Genomic DNA, 15,926 nt, shown 5'->3' with positions numbered 1-15,926 from the left:
GGAACTGTGAGTAAGTTAAATCTATTTCCTTTAATAACTACCCAGTCTCAGGTAGGTCTTTATAGCAGTGTGAGAAGAGACTTATGCCATAAATTGGTACTGGTAGAGTGGGGTGCTGCTATAAAGATACCTGAAAATGTGGAAGCGACTTTGGAACTGGGTAACAGGCAGAGGTTGGAACAGTTTGGAGGGCTCAGAAGAAGACAAGAAGTTGTGGGAAAGTTTAGAACTTCCTAGATACTTGTTGAATGGTTTCCACCAAAATGTTGATAGTGATATGGACAATGAAGTCTAGGCTGAGGTTGCCTCAGATGGAAATGAGGAACTCCTTGGAAACTGCAGCAAAGGTGACCCTTGCTATGCTTTAGCAAAGAGACAGTCAGTAATTTGCTGCTGCCCTAGAGATCTGTGGAACTTTGAACTTGAGAAAGATTATCTGAAATTGGAACTTATGTTTAAAGAGAAAGTAAAGCATAAAAGTTTGGCAAATGTGCAACCTGACCATGCAGGAGAAAAGCAAAACCCATTTTCTGGGGAGAAATTCAAGCTGGTTGCAAAAATTTGCGTTAAGTAACCAGGAGCCAAACGTTGATAGCCAAGACCATGAAAAAAATGTCTCCAGGGCATACCACAGAACATCACAGCAGCCCCTCCCATCACAGGCCTGGAGGCCTAGGAGAGAAAAATTGTTTCTTGGGAGCAGGCCCAGAGCCTCACTGTCACTCTGTGCAGCCTTGGAACTTGGCTCTCTGTGTCCCAGCCATTGCCACACCAGCTCCAGCCATGACTAAAAAGTGGGAACACAGAACTCAGGCCATTGCTTCAGAGGGTGCAAGCCCCAAACCTCAGAAGCTTTCATGTGGTGTTGGGCCTGCAGGTAAACAAATGACAAGAATTGAGGTTTGGGAAGCTCTGCCTAAATTTAAGGATGTATGGAAACGCCTGGATATCCAGGCAATTTTCTGCAGGAGTGGAGCCCTCATGGAGAATCTCTGCTAGGACAGTGGATAAGGGAAATATGGGGTTGGAGATACCACACAGAGTTCTCACTGCAGCACTGCCTAGTAGAGCTGTGAGAAGAGGGCCACCTCCCTCCTCACTCCAGAATGGTAGATCCACTGACAGCTTGCACTGTGAGCTTGGAAAGCCATAGACATTCCATGACAGCCCATGAAAGCAGCTGGGTGGGAGGGCGACTGTGCCCTGCAAAGCCACAGGGGCAGAGCTATCTAAGACCATGGGAATCTACCTCTTGCATCAGCATGACCTGGATGTGAGACATGAAGTCAAAGGAGATCAATTTAAGCTTTAAGATTTAATTACTGCCATGCCTGGTTTCAGACTAACATGAGCCCTATAATCCCTTTGTTTTGGCCTCTCCCATTTGGAATAGGAACATTTAGCCAATGCCTGTACCCCACTGTGTCTTGGAAGTAACCAACTTTTTTTTTATTTAACAGGCTCATAGGTGGAAGGGACTTGCCTTGACTCAGATGAGACTTTGGACTGTGGACTTTTGAGTTAATGCTGAAATGACTTAAGACTTTGGGGGACTCTTGGGGAGGCACGATTGGCTTTGAAATGTGAGGACATGAGATTTGGGAAGGGCCAGGGATGGAATGATATGGTTTGGCTCTGTGTCCCCACCAAATTCTCATCTCAAATTGTAATCCCCACAATCCCCATGAATCAAGGGCAGGACCTGGTGAGAGGTGATTGGATGAGGGGAATGGCTCCCCCCCCACCATGCTGTTCTCATGATAGTGAGTGAGTTCTCGTGTGATTTGATGATGTTACAAGGGGCTCATCGCTCTTCACTGGTTCACACTTTCTCTCGCCTGCCTCCATGCCAGATGTGACTTTGCTTCTCTCTCACTTTCTGCTATGATTGTGAGTTTCCTGAGGCCTCCCTCCCCAGTCATGCAGAACTTTGAGTAAATTAAACGTCTGTTCTTTATAAATTACCCAGTCTTGGATATGTCTTTATAGCAGTATGAGGACAGAATAATACAAGGTCTGAATATGTCTTCTAAATTTAATAGACATAATCATTATAATTACATGGTTTTAATTTAATACATGCATTTTATTGGCTAAACAGGTGCACAGTTTATGCTGGGCCTCTCCACAAAAACCATCCTTCCATTTTCTTTGGCTACAAATGTCATTTCCTTTAAACAACTCATCTGACTTCGAAGTCCAAGTTACATGTCTTGTATTATAGGCATTCTGTACATCAAAGCACTTACTATGGTATTTTTGGTTTTATGTTTATTCATCATTATACTCCATAAATATGGAAGCTTCGTGACCATATATGTCACTGATCTTGCTCTTTAACAAAGAACACAAAAGTAGAAAATGGAGGAATGAAATAAGAATCGCAGAGATGTGCAACAAGAGGAGTGTTCAATAATTAATCCACACATTGATAAATTCTTTACACTCAGCAAATATAATGAATGAAACAAATGCATTATACTCCTAGAATGCACCATTTTCTAGATACCAGATGATATAGCAGTAAATAAAATGCAAAATGTCTGCCATCTAGCAGCATACATTTTAGAATCTAGATGGTTGTTACCTGAGAGATATCATATTTTTAATAAAAGAAGCAATGTAAAATAACATTATATTATTATCATCTAAAAAATGTGAGGACACTAGGTACATATGCAACATGATGAAATAGGAGAAATGCAGGACCAAGCAAACAGACGCATGAAATAGGTCATCGGTTGTTTCAGGATGTCTTGTAGATTTGTGTATTTGTTCATTATACTCAAATACTAATTTGACAACTTATATAAGCATTCCACTAAAAACTGAGTATTGAGTCCTGAACAAACATACATGGCTCTGTGCTCATAGCATTCTGATTTATTTTTAACTATTGTATTTTAACCATTGCTTTGGTTTGAATGTTTTTGTTCCCTCTAAAGATGTACATTGAAACTTAGCCTCCAATGCAACAAAATTGAGAGATGGAGCTTCATAGAAGGTGTTTAGGTCAGAACAGGTCTGCCCTCATGAACTAATTAATGCTGCTATGGAAAGGACTGTGAAAGTTCATTCTGCCTCTTTTGCTATTTTGCCATATGAAGAACAGCATCTGTACCCTTTTTCTGCCCTTCTCCTTCTGCCATGAAAAGTCACAGCAAGAAGTCTCTCATCATATCAAGCCTGTGGCTTGATCTTGGACTTTCCAGCCTCCAGAAATGTGAGAAAAAAATTTCTGGTTTCTGTAAATTATCAAGTCACAGGTATTTTGTTATGACAGTACTAAATGGACTTAGACAACCACATATTACCATAAGTTACAATGACTTTTTAAAACTAAACTTCTTATTTTTAGAAAATTATAGATTGACATGCAGTTAAAAATAATAATAGAAACACCCCATGTACCCTTTGTCCATATTCCTGTAATAATAACATCTTAAAAAACTGTAGTTCAATATCATAACCACAATATGACATTGACACAATTGAGTTACCAAATATTTTCTTTACTACAATGATTTTTCATGGTGCCTCTTCATAACCACATTCCCTCTGCCATTGTGTAACTCATGAAAATCACTAATCTGTTCTCCATTGTTATAAATTTTACTATTTCAAAAATATTATATGTGTACTACTCTAGTATGTAGCCATTTTGGATTGATTTTATATATATGGAGATTCTCTTATTCATAAAAATTTCCTTTTCTCACTGCTTTCAAAATTCTGTTTTTGACTTCTTACAATCTGATTGTTATGTGTCTCTGTGGAGTTTTTTTATTCCATCTATTTAGAGTCTTCTTATAGCCCTGGATATAGATAATCATTTCCTTCCTCAGATTTGAGAAGTTTTCAGCCACTACTTTGAACATGCTTTGTGATCTTTCTCCTCTCTTTTTTCTGAGGACTTTCATAATGCATACATTTAGATGATGTTCTTTAAATCTTTAAAACTTGTTTCACTATGTTTCATTGTTTTACTTTTCTTCCTCTGACTAAATAATATCCAGTTATCTGTCTTTGCATTTGCTGAGCCTTTATTCTGTCTGAAATAGTCTGTGGTTGAACTGCTCTAGTGACTTTTTCCATTCAGTTATTATATTCTTCAACTCCACGATTTCTGTTGGAACTCTTTTGTATTTTATCTCTTTATTGAAATTTTCACTTTATTAATGCATTGTTCTCTCAATCTCAGTGGGCATCTTTATTATTAATTAAATTAATTCTATGTCAGGTAAATTACATAACTACATTTCATTAGGGTTAGTTTCTAGAGATGTATCTTGTTCCCTTGTTCCTTCTTTTTTGTTGTTGTTTGAGTATCATTTGCCTAGTTCTTTGTTTTACTTGACTCTCCGTGTTGGTGTCTGTCCATTAGACACAGCAGGCAACTGTTCCAGTCTTACAGACTGACCTCACTCTAAAGAAGACCCTGATAAACGACCCTAACCAGAGATTCTGGGAGCCTCTACCCACTCTTTCCTCCACAGGGAGGGACAGGCAGCTGTGGTAATTGTCTGCTCTCTCTGTGCTGAGCCAGGGAGAAGCTATAGCATCTATCAGCTCAAGCCACCATCCTCCATTCTTCCCAAGGCAACTTGATTGTGCCGGCCTCAGCAGAGCTTTAATATTAGCTGGGCGATGCTATTTTTTTTGGCAATCCCTGGAGACTCTTGGGTACTGGGAACATGGATGAACTCTTTCTCTCTCCATATGGAAGCTGAGAGCTGAGATTTTATTTTTGCCCTTTGCTCTATTCTGAGAAGTGGGGGTGGGATTAATGGTGTCTACCATCCGAAGCCACTGCCTCCTTTCTCCCCCAGCTGGATAGACTGCATAGAACCTGTCAGAGCTCCAAGCCTGGGAAGACATAAGTTGGTTCTCTCTGGAACCCACTCAAAAAAGTTGACGTGGTGGACACTTGAACCAACACCTTCCTTCCCTAAGATCAATCTGAGAGCTGAAGTGTCTCTTCCTGATTGTATGGTGCTACAGTGGGGTCACGGTCTCCAGTGCAAGGGTGTCCCAAATATCCCTACCAGCTTTGGTAACTCTGGTTTCACATTCCCTCAAGGTGCAGGAGTGTTTTAATTAGTTTTGGATTGCTCACAAAGGAAATTAACCTGTGAATTGCTGCTGAATCAGTGTTTGTGGAAGAAAGGACGGTCTAGGGCTGGGATTAATATTGATGTGGAGGAAGAAAGGAGGGTGGGGATTGAAGAACTACCTATCCGGTTCTATGCTTATTACCTAGGTGATGAAATAATCTCTATGCCAAGCCTTGTGCCATTCAATTTACCTATATAACAAACCTGCACATGTTCCCCTGAACCTAAAAGAAATATTATCGGGATTTTGGTAGAAATTTGTTTAAACTGTATATCAATATGGGGAGAACTGACATCTTCACTATGTTGAGCTTTCCAGTCCACAAACACATGAGCCTATGAATCCATTAAGCAGATTATGTCTCTCCATTTATTTAGTCACTGATTTATTTCATCAGTGTTTTATAGTTTTTAGCATATAAGTCCTATACATGTTTTGTTCAATTTACACCTATTTCATTTTGTTTTTTGAGCATTTGTAATGGCACTGTATTTTTAATCCATGTGTTTATTGCTAATATGCAGAAATATAATTGATTTCTGTCTTTTTTAATTCTGTGACTTTGAACTCATTTATTAGTTCTATGAGTTTTTGGTCTCTTTTATGGGGCGGGGGAAGATCACTTGGGATTTTCCATATAGACCATCATGTAATTTGCAAATAAGGACCATTTTATTTCTTCTTGTCCTATCTGCATGCCTATTATTTGCTTTGCTCATTTTACTGTGCCAGCTAGATTTTCCAGCACTATGTGGGTTACTGGTGGTGAAAGTGAACATCCTTGTCAGTTTCTAATCTTAGATGTAAAAAATGTAGTATTTTACCACTAAGTATGATGTTATATATAAGCTATTTGTAGATATTCTTTAGCAAGGGTAGAGTCCCTCTATTGTTATATTTCTGAAAGTTATTATCAGTGGGTGTTGCATTTTATCAAATGCTTTGGCTGTATTAATGAATATGAACTTGTGATTTTTTCTCCTTCTGAGTGTTAACACAGCGGATTACATTGACTGTCAAATACTGAGGTAGCCTCAAATCACTGGAATAAATCCCATGGGATCATGATGTATATTTTTTCTACATTACCGAATTCTATTTAATAATATTTTAATAACGTTTTTTACATGCCTATATTTGTGAGAGACATTGATCGGTAATTTTCTTTTCTGTTTCTTTCTTAGTTTTTGGCATCAGGGTAATATAAACATCATAAAAAGAATTGGGAACAGTATACTTATTTTTTCTGGAAGAGATTACATAAAATTGGTGTTAGCTATTTAAAGATTTAGTACAATTATATGGGTAACCATCTGTGCCTGGAGATTTCTTTTTAGTAGTTTAACAAATTTGACTTAGTTATAATTTAATTTTATTAATAAGTATAGGGCTATTCAAATTATCTACTACATATTGGGTGAGTTGTCACATTTTGTGCTTTTTGAAAAACTGGTCAATTTTTATCAAAGTTAACAAACATGTTTGGGGAGTTATTGATAGTATTTTCTTGTTATCCTTTTGAGCTCTGTAATGGCTGTAGCAGTATCACTCCCAATAATTAGCAAGTTGTGACCTCTTTTTTAGTCAATTTTGATGCTTTTAAAATTTTATTTATTTTCCAAGGAGCCAGTTCTTTGCTTATTTTGATTTTTTATTGCTTTTCTGTTTTCAAATTCATTGATTTAAACTATTATCTTTAATATTTTCTTCCTTCTGCTTGGATTTATTTTGTTCTTAGATTCTTGAAGTCAGAGATTAGATGATTAATTTGGAACTTTTCTTATTTTCTAATGTATATATTTAGTACTAGAAATTTCCTTTTGGGGTCGAGTGTGTTGGCTTATGCCTGTAAACCTAGCATGTTAGGAGACCAAGATGGGAGGATCACTTAAGGCCAGAAATTTGAGACCAACCTAGACACTACAGTGACACCCTGTCTCTACAAAATAGTTTTTCATTAGCTGTACATGGTGGCATGCAGCTCTAGTCCAAGCTTGAGGGACTGAGGCAGGAGGAACCCTTGAGACCTGAGCGGTGAGGCTGCAGTAAGCTGTGATCATGCCACTGCACTCCAGTCTGGGTGAAAGAGTGACATGGTCTTAAAAAAAAAAAGAAAAAAAAAAAACCCTCTTGGAACTAATTTTGCTGGGTCCTGAGAAACATTAATATGTTTATATATTCATTTATAATTCATTGAATGTCTTTTTTATTTTCCTTGAAACTTCCTCTTTAACCCAGGGATTATGCAGGCACCTGCAGTCCCAGTTACTCGGGAGGCTGAGGCAGGAGAGTGGCGTGAACCTGGGAGGTGGAGCTTGCAGTGAGCCGAGATCGCGCCATTGCACGCCTGGGCGACAGAGCGAGACTCCGTCTCAAAAAAAAAAAAAAGAAATGTATTATTTCATTTCAAAGTGTTTGGAGATCTTCCTATTAACTTTCCGATACTGGTTTCCAGTTTGATTCTATTGTGATTACAGAACACTCCTTGTATGATTTCAATATTCAAAAAATTTGTCTAGGTCTGCTTTATAGCCCAAGATACGATCTATCTTGGTATATTTTCCATGAGTACTTAGAAGAAATGTTTATTTTGCTCTTTGAAGAGTAAAATGTTCCTTAAATGTTGATTAGATACTTACAGCTTAAGTTCTTCTACATCTTTGCTAATTTTTCTGTCTAAATAGTCTATCAATTGTTGATAGAAAGGTGCTGAAATCTCCAACAAAACTGTAGTCTTTGTCTTTTTCTCCCGTCTTTGTAATTATATCAGCTTTTGTTTCACATATCTTATACTTCTATTGTTTGACTTGTATACCTTTTATCATTATGTAATGTACTTCTTTGTCTCTGGTAATTTTCTTTGTTCTGAAGTCTCCTTAATTTTACAATAATCTAGCCACTCCTGCCTTTTTAAAATAATATTTGCATGGCATATCTTTTCCATCTTTTTAATTTATCTATATTATATTTGAAGTGAGTTTTTATAGCATATAGCTCAGTCACATATTTTTAATCCACCCTGTAAATCTTTGCCTTTTAATGTGCATATTTAGATTATTTACTTTTAATGTAATTATTAACATGTTGGCATTTAAGTCTACCATCTAAGTCTTATTTTGCTCCTTCTCTTTTCTCTTTGTCCTGGTTCCTGTTTTCTTTTTTCCTGCCTTGCTATGAGCAATGTGACAATATTTTTAGAGTTTCATTTTGATATACGTACAATAATTTTTATATATCTCTTGTTATAGCGTTTTCAGTGATTCCTCAAGGCATTATATTATATAATTATATATAATATACATTATATCTATAATTACATTATATGTACATATATTATCTACAATTATATGTACAAAATTTATTATGGTCTACTGATGTTTACATTTTACCAGTTAAAGTTTTAAAGCTTTCCTCTCTTCACATCTTTTTTTCCTTTCATTTATAAAATAACTGTCTTTAATGTGTTCTAAGCAATTAGAATCACATCAGACAGTGTCATTTTTGCCTCAACTGTCAATCATGATTTAGAAAACCCAAGAAGAGAATATGAGTAAGTCTCTTGCTTATCCATAGTTTTGCTGTTTCTTGTTGTTTCTTTCTGATATTCCAAAATTCCTCTTTTTTTTATCATTTTGTTTCTGTTTAGTGAATGATAAATTCTGACCCAATTTTGAAGTGAATTCTCACTGAATTATGTCCCCTCAAAATTTATATATTGAGATCCTAACCACCAATGTGACTGTATTTGAAGACAGGAACTATAAGGAGGTAATTAAGGTTAAACAAAGTTACAAAGGTAGGGCACTCATACAATAGGATTAGTGTGCTTATAAGAAGACAGATTAAAAAACTGTCTCTCTGCCTCTCCCGCCCTCTGTCTCTCTCTTTTTGCGCGCACGTGCGCGCGCGCACACACACACACACACACACACACACAGATCATCTGAGCATACAACAATATGGCAACTGCCTACAAGAAGGAAAGAGAAACCTCACCAGAACCAACCAGGCTGGTGTCTTTTTCCAAGACCTCTAGCCTCCAGAATAGTGAGAAAATGTGTCTGTTGTTTAAGCCATCCAGACCATGGCATATTAATAGCCTATGCTAACTAACGAAGATAAGTTCCTTTAGTCATTCTTGTAGAATATGTCTGCCAGTGATAAATTCTCTTAGCTTTCCTTCATCAGAGAATATCATCATTTAGCCTTGATTCTTAATTGAAATGTAAATGGTATTTAGAATTTTGAACTGACAGTTATTTTCTTTTAGCACTTAAAAAATGCTGAAGTACTGATTTCTGATTGAAAAGTTAATACCATTCAAACTGTTTTACTCCTACAGCCAAAATGTCATTTCTCCCTAGTTGCTTCCATCATTTGTATTTGCCTTTAGTTTTTACAAGTTTGAGTATGATACATCTTCATGCAGACTTTTTTGGGTTTATATTGCCTGGGTTTTTTCTAAGCTTCTTGAATCTGTAGGTTTATGTGTTTTGCTAAATTTGGGAAGCTTTTGGTCATTTGTTTGTGTATTTTTTCAGCCCTACCTTCTTTGTTCTTTCCTTCTGGAACTCTAACCCTGTTTACTTATTCCTCCTTCTGTCCTCATGAGTCTGCTGTTGAGCTAATCCACTGAGTTTTCTATTTTGGTTAGTGTATATTTGAGTTTTAAAATTCCCATTTCACTCTTATTTTATCTTCTATTCCTTTACTAAAACTTTTAATTTCTCTTTTAATTTATTTCTCTTTTAATTTATTTCCAGTTTATTTGTAATTACTTGCAGAAGCATTTTTAAAATGATTTGTCACACAATTCTAGTATCTACATTGTATTGGTGTTGACATATCCTGATTGTCTTTCTTCATTCAGTTAGAAATATTCCTGGCCATTTTGTGACATGTGATATTCTATTAAAACCTGAACCCTTTAGAACTATGAGACCGGATCCTATGTAAATCTACTCAGTTGGTTTCCTCTACAGGGACAGAAGGGAAGTGAAGATAAAATTTCAAGTTCCCTACTTATCCTTTATTAATAGTCAAAGGGGAGAAAAGCTCCTTGTTACTGTTGGACAAGTGAGGGATTTTCATGCCCCCACTAGAGGTCTGCTGATATCATACTGGCATGCTTCTATTGCTGCTCCCCATGTGACCTCCACTGACACCATAGGGAGGGGAAACTGGGCAATGATGAAAGTCCAGACTCTCTTCTAGGCCTTTTCTACCACCACCAGAAAGAGGTAGAGGCATTCTTCTTCATTACTAGGTGGGGGTGAAAAGCAAAATTCCTCAGGTGGTATTCACTGACACAATAGAAGCCACAAGTGTGACTCATTACCCTTAGCAGAGAAAAAAGTTACAACTTCCTACTCAGTCTTCTCTGACATCACCCTAGAGAGAGTCTGAGACCCCTCTTTATAGTCTGAAAAGAATGAAACTTTATGCTCGTCATTTAGCTTTTGCTAGCTAAGGTGGGACTGGGCTACAGATTTTTTTCTGTGGTATTTGGTCAGGGTGGAAGAGTTATTATATAGAAGTTTTCTTTCTTGCTAGTATGTGCCTTTCCTGAAACTTTGGCTAAAGCCAGTAGGCTTTTGTTAAGGATTTTTGTTTTTGCATCCTCTGGCATTTCTGGGATTTTTCTGGCTTCTGTATCTCCACATCTAAAACATATGAGGTAAAAACAAAACATAGAAAACTTACCACCATGTCATTCTTTGGTCTTCCAGTTCCTTAACTAGTTTTCCTTCTTCTTTACACTGTTCAGGTCTTCTTGGGTTTGTTTTACATATAATTTTCAAGGTTTTCAGTTGGATTTAGCAGGAATATATCTATTCCATCTTTCTGGAAGTAAAATAAAATTGAGAGATATTGATTTTAGAAATGGAAATGACTCGTGAGAGAACACAGAATGGAATAATTTTACTGAGACAAGAAGGATCAAACCACAGAGAAGATGAAGACTAACTAAATTAGCATGAGCTATGGTGATTACAGAGGATAAAGTTACCTGACTGTTACAATCAATATTCTGGAGCTCAGGGAAGGCAAAACTATGTGATTAGTAGCCCTTTCCAAATTCCATTATGAGTGGGAACAATCAAATTCCTGGTGGCCACTTGCTTAGTACTGGCTTTTTACCCACAAGATTTAATACTAAGTTGATTGATTCACTGTGTTTTCTTTGCCTGTTTCATGAGCTGCTCACTTTAATTCTGGATGTTTGACTAGCAAAAAAGATCCATTTCTGTAATTTTGAAAATATGAAAATACGTGAAGTCAAAGTCAATCTCAAAACTTCTTTGTACAGATGGTAAGTAAAATTAAAGGATTAAAAACCCATTACTGTGCTACAAATCTACTTAAAATTTCTTAATCATTGCTGTTTCTGAGCTCCTCTGAATAATCTGTTAATGTGTGGTACCCTGGCTCATAGTAAGGGCATGACTTAAATTATATGCAAAAATACCTTAAAAGTATTTATTCAGGTAATAGATACTCCCTTTGTGATGAGAAACAGATTTAATACAATGATGACTTGTTCCCAAACAATAATCTGAGTATCAGAAATTGAAGCTTAAGTTATTCCTAAGTTTTATTCCTAAAATGGATTTTTTTTGTTTTTCAGAAGAAACTAAAACATATTAATATGCAACTTCACACCCAAAGAAATGTGAAACTTTACTTTTCTGACAAAGAATGTCCACTAATTAAAAATGACTATGTTGGCACTTTAAAAGTATCTCTTTGCATATTGAACACCTGCTTTGGTTAATACCTTGGCAAACTAAAAGCATATGGCCATTCTCCTTTTCATGGTTGTACCCAATAAATGTCATCAGAATTTCAAAATGATGAAGAAGGTCTTTAAGTAGAGAAAATGAGATGCCACTTTTGGTTTTCTAAACCACAGAGATTTGAGGGAGGGGCCCTGAGGCACACACCCAGACACCATTAAGTGATATAGGCGCCAGAAATACAGAGTCAAATTTTATACAATAAAGACCAAATATCAAAAATAGTTTACAATACTAAAACAGGTTATGTCTAAAGTCAAGAAATTCTTTCAGTAATACTGGTAATTTTTTATGCCTCTAATCATAATCCGTAAGACTGAACTAAAGCAGAAAACCTTACATTTAATTTGTCGTTTGAGCAATATTATGCGGTTTCAAAACTATAGCTATAAGAAGAAATTCATTTGATGTTTCCATTAGTGTATTATTCAAGTTCAGTCCATTACTAACCACTTTACATTTTTTAATACCAGCATGTCTTAATAGTAGGAGTACTGGACTAAGAGTAACAAGCTGCAAATTCGAGTTCTTAACTACCACTGACATCACAATGCATTACATTTTTTCTGAATCTCACTTTCCTTATTTGTAAATTAAAATAGTAATAATAGCTGTTCTGGGTGCCTCACAGGATAGCTCTAAGGAACAAAAGAAAGAAAATATTTATAAAGTAGATTCACACCAAAATGGTAATGAAACCCTTGAACAGTGAAACTCCAAGTGGATGTAGCTGCAGACTGAACTAGCACAAAAGAGCAAGAGGAGACATTTGTTAGTGCAAATGAAGGGGAATAATATGTGAAGTGATATCTGTATTACAGGTAAATTTCCTCAGAAAGCATTCAACTTGGAAGATGTTCTTATTAAAACACCCAGGGTCATCTTGGTATGTGTGTGTGCATGCATGCACATGTACATACACACAGATGCAAACACAGATACACACACTAGTCTGCATTTATTGAATGCTAATTAAATACTAATTTAATGTCTGCTCTGTCGAACTAGAGATAGAGGAGTAAGTAATTGAGAAACAGTCCCTCCTTTCACAGAGCATATGTTCTGGTAAGGAAGATTACAATATCGTTTCCAAGTATGCAATGACAACATGATATGTTGTAGAAATGAGAACTGGTGGTATTTATTATTATAAATAATAAACATACAATATTATTTACAGATACATATTGTATCAATATTAAATACAGATACAATATGCTGCAGCAAAATAAGGGGGAAATATCAAAAAGAAAGGCAACATCGTGCAATAAGCCAAGATTGCGCCACTGCACTCCAGCCTGGTGACAGAGCGAGACTCCATCTCAAAATAATAATAATAATAATAATAATAATAAATATTATTGAGACATGAACATATTTGTGTCTACATTAACTGATATTTTAAATTTCCATCCCCTATTTCCATACTATTATAAAATGTTTAACAGTAATTAACTTGATATTTCAGTATTTAAGCTCCAGGATATCCAGGAGTAAGTATGTCTCAGCTAGAAAAGGAAAGAGCATCACCCAAAGACAGCCAAAAGGACTTTGTGTTCTCTTGTGGTGAGATGGTTAGTTAGTATCTGTTCAGTTATTAGGCAGAAACATGATTTCGCCATGTCTTTATTTGGAAGTCAAAAGGCTTTTATATGAATCAGGTTGACAAGGGGCAGACTGTGACAGCTTTGTACAATGTCAATTTAGTTAAACTAAAACTAGGTCTTCCATAATTCTATTTTCTATGTATTTCTGCATTAGGGTGAGCCAAAAGAGAAACTGCACAAGAATGGAATGGTAGACGTGAAAGAATGGCTATAATCTCTAAAGGTCAATGTAGGGTACCAGGTCCCCATGTAGCTCACACACATTGTTACTGACCTGCTAGGCATGTGGGAGCAGCCAGACCTACAGCTTTTTCAGATCCTGCTAGAGCTTCCGGTTTAATTGTTGCTCCCAGTTAGAGAGTAGCTAGCTCTTCCTAACACAGGACACTCATATCATCAAGATTGGAGGAGGTAAGATTCAGACACTTCCCAGTTTTTCCTTATGGATTCCAGTTTGTCCTTGCTGTGTTTCCTATTCCATGTCTAACTTTTTTTCTGAACTACCAGCCTTGACTATCTATAGCAACTTTAGATCCACTGCCAGATACAGTGACAACAGCCTTCCGTAGACTTCTTTGCCAGCTCCCACAACTGTATATGTTCTGATTCCAACAGTGTTCTTTCTTCTATGGTGATTATGCTTCTCCGATTGAACTGTAACAGATACAATATGCTGCAGCAAAATAAGGGGGAAATATCAAAAAGAAAGGCAACATCATGCAATGAGCCGAGATTGAGCCACTGCACTCCAGCCTGGTGACAGAGTGAGACTCCATCTCAAAAAAAGAAAAAAAAAAAAAAAAAAGGCATCATCAGGGCACAAAAACAATGAATTCACTAATGTAAGAAAATTTGGAATTATTGACCTAGGATGATTGCTTCAGAAATCAGAAAACCACCAGTTCAGCTAAATTAGAAGCACGTGGACTTTAGAGCAAAGATCTCCAGGCAAAAGGACTGGAGATTTGAGATTAAGTCCAGATAAAGACTTCTTTCTGTCATGACAGAAAGAAAAGATAAAATTAATGATATTATCAAAACCTGAAAGAAAATAAAAGAAGTCAATCATGAACTCCAGGTAAAACAAACATCTGCATAAGCAATTATGGTCTACATATCAAATTACTCCTTCAAATTAGAATAGGAAGCCAGTAAACTTCTAGATGAAAAATGGACTGGATTTTAGGCAATAGAGTGAGCAAAAAGACAGATGATATTGGAGACATAACAAAGAAAACATATGTTTCCTTTTCTAACAAGAAAAACAAATCAAAATAAAAGCACTTAGAAACTCTAGAAAGAACCAAGAAAAGAAAAAAGCATGGTAAAAACATGAAGGAAGTTAAAATGGGTCATGATTTTAAGAACTTGGGGGAGAGGAATAAAGGAGAATGGATTTGATCATCGTCCATTGAATGTCAGTGGGGTGGTCTCCATGGTGCTATAGAACAGGAGACATAATTCCATCATCCACTGGGCATTGTTGTCAAGGATATTCACATGGACATACCAACTTAATTGTAATTTATTGTTTTCAACTTTCAGACTCAGACTGCATAATGCCTAGAAGACCAAATAATTAACACAAAACAGAATATTAGTGGAATCAACACTGAGAAAATTAACTGAGTACAGTTGTAGAAAAAAGAACAAGGACATCATTTGATGTGCTTCACTTGCTACAAACTTGAGAAAAAAAGCATCTCAATAAAATATAGTATGACTCTTTGCCGAGTTAAGTCTAGAGTGAGCTAGAGTTAGGAAAATCATCCTGTTTAATTATACTGTACACCGTAAAAACAATTTAGCAAAGAACATGAAACATTGCTAATCTATGTTTCTTGAAAACCTGCATTTCTCTGAACTGAGTCAGAGAATTTTATGAACTGAATGACTGTGTGCCCCCTGCCAAATTCATGTGTTGAAGCTCTAATCCCTAGTATGACTGTATTTAGAGATAGAGTCTCTAAAGAAATAATTAGGATCAAATGTGGTAGTAAGGGTGGGTCCCTAATCCAATATGGCTGACTTCCTTATGAGAAGATATGCTAGAGAGCTCTCCATGTACCAAGGAAAAGCCATGTGAGGACACAGCAAGAAGGGGCCATCTACAAACCAGAAAGAGAGCCTCACCAGAAACTAAATCAGCCTGAAGCTTGATGTGGGACTCTAGCCTCTAGAACAATGAAAAAATACGTTATTGTTGTTTAAGCCATCTAGTCCACAGTATTTTGTTAGGCCAGCCAAGCTGACTAAGGCAGAGACCAATGGTGGGGTTAAAGAAGAGGTGAAGAGAAGCTAAATGCCTCGTGTTTCTAGTTCAATCATATCAGCTTGTTATTTGTTTTATAATTGTTTATTGTATTAGATATCAGATTTTTCCTGATGAAAGAAAAAAGAGTTCTAA

The sequence above is a fragment of the Rhinopithecus roxellana genome, chromosome 13 (genome assembly GCF_007565055.1).
Source record: "Rhinopithecus roxellana isolate Shanxi Qingling chromosome 13, ASM756505v1, whole genome shotgun sequence".
Lineage (NCBI taxonomy): Eukaryota > Metazoa > Chordata > Mammalia > Primates > Cercopithecidae > Rhinopithecus > Rhinopithecus roxellana.
The sequence above is the reverse complement of the archived record's forward strand: the minus strand, read 5'-3'. Positions refer to the sequence as shown.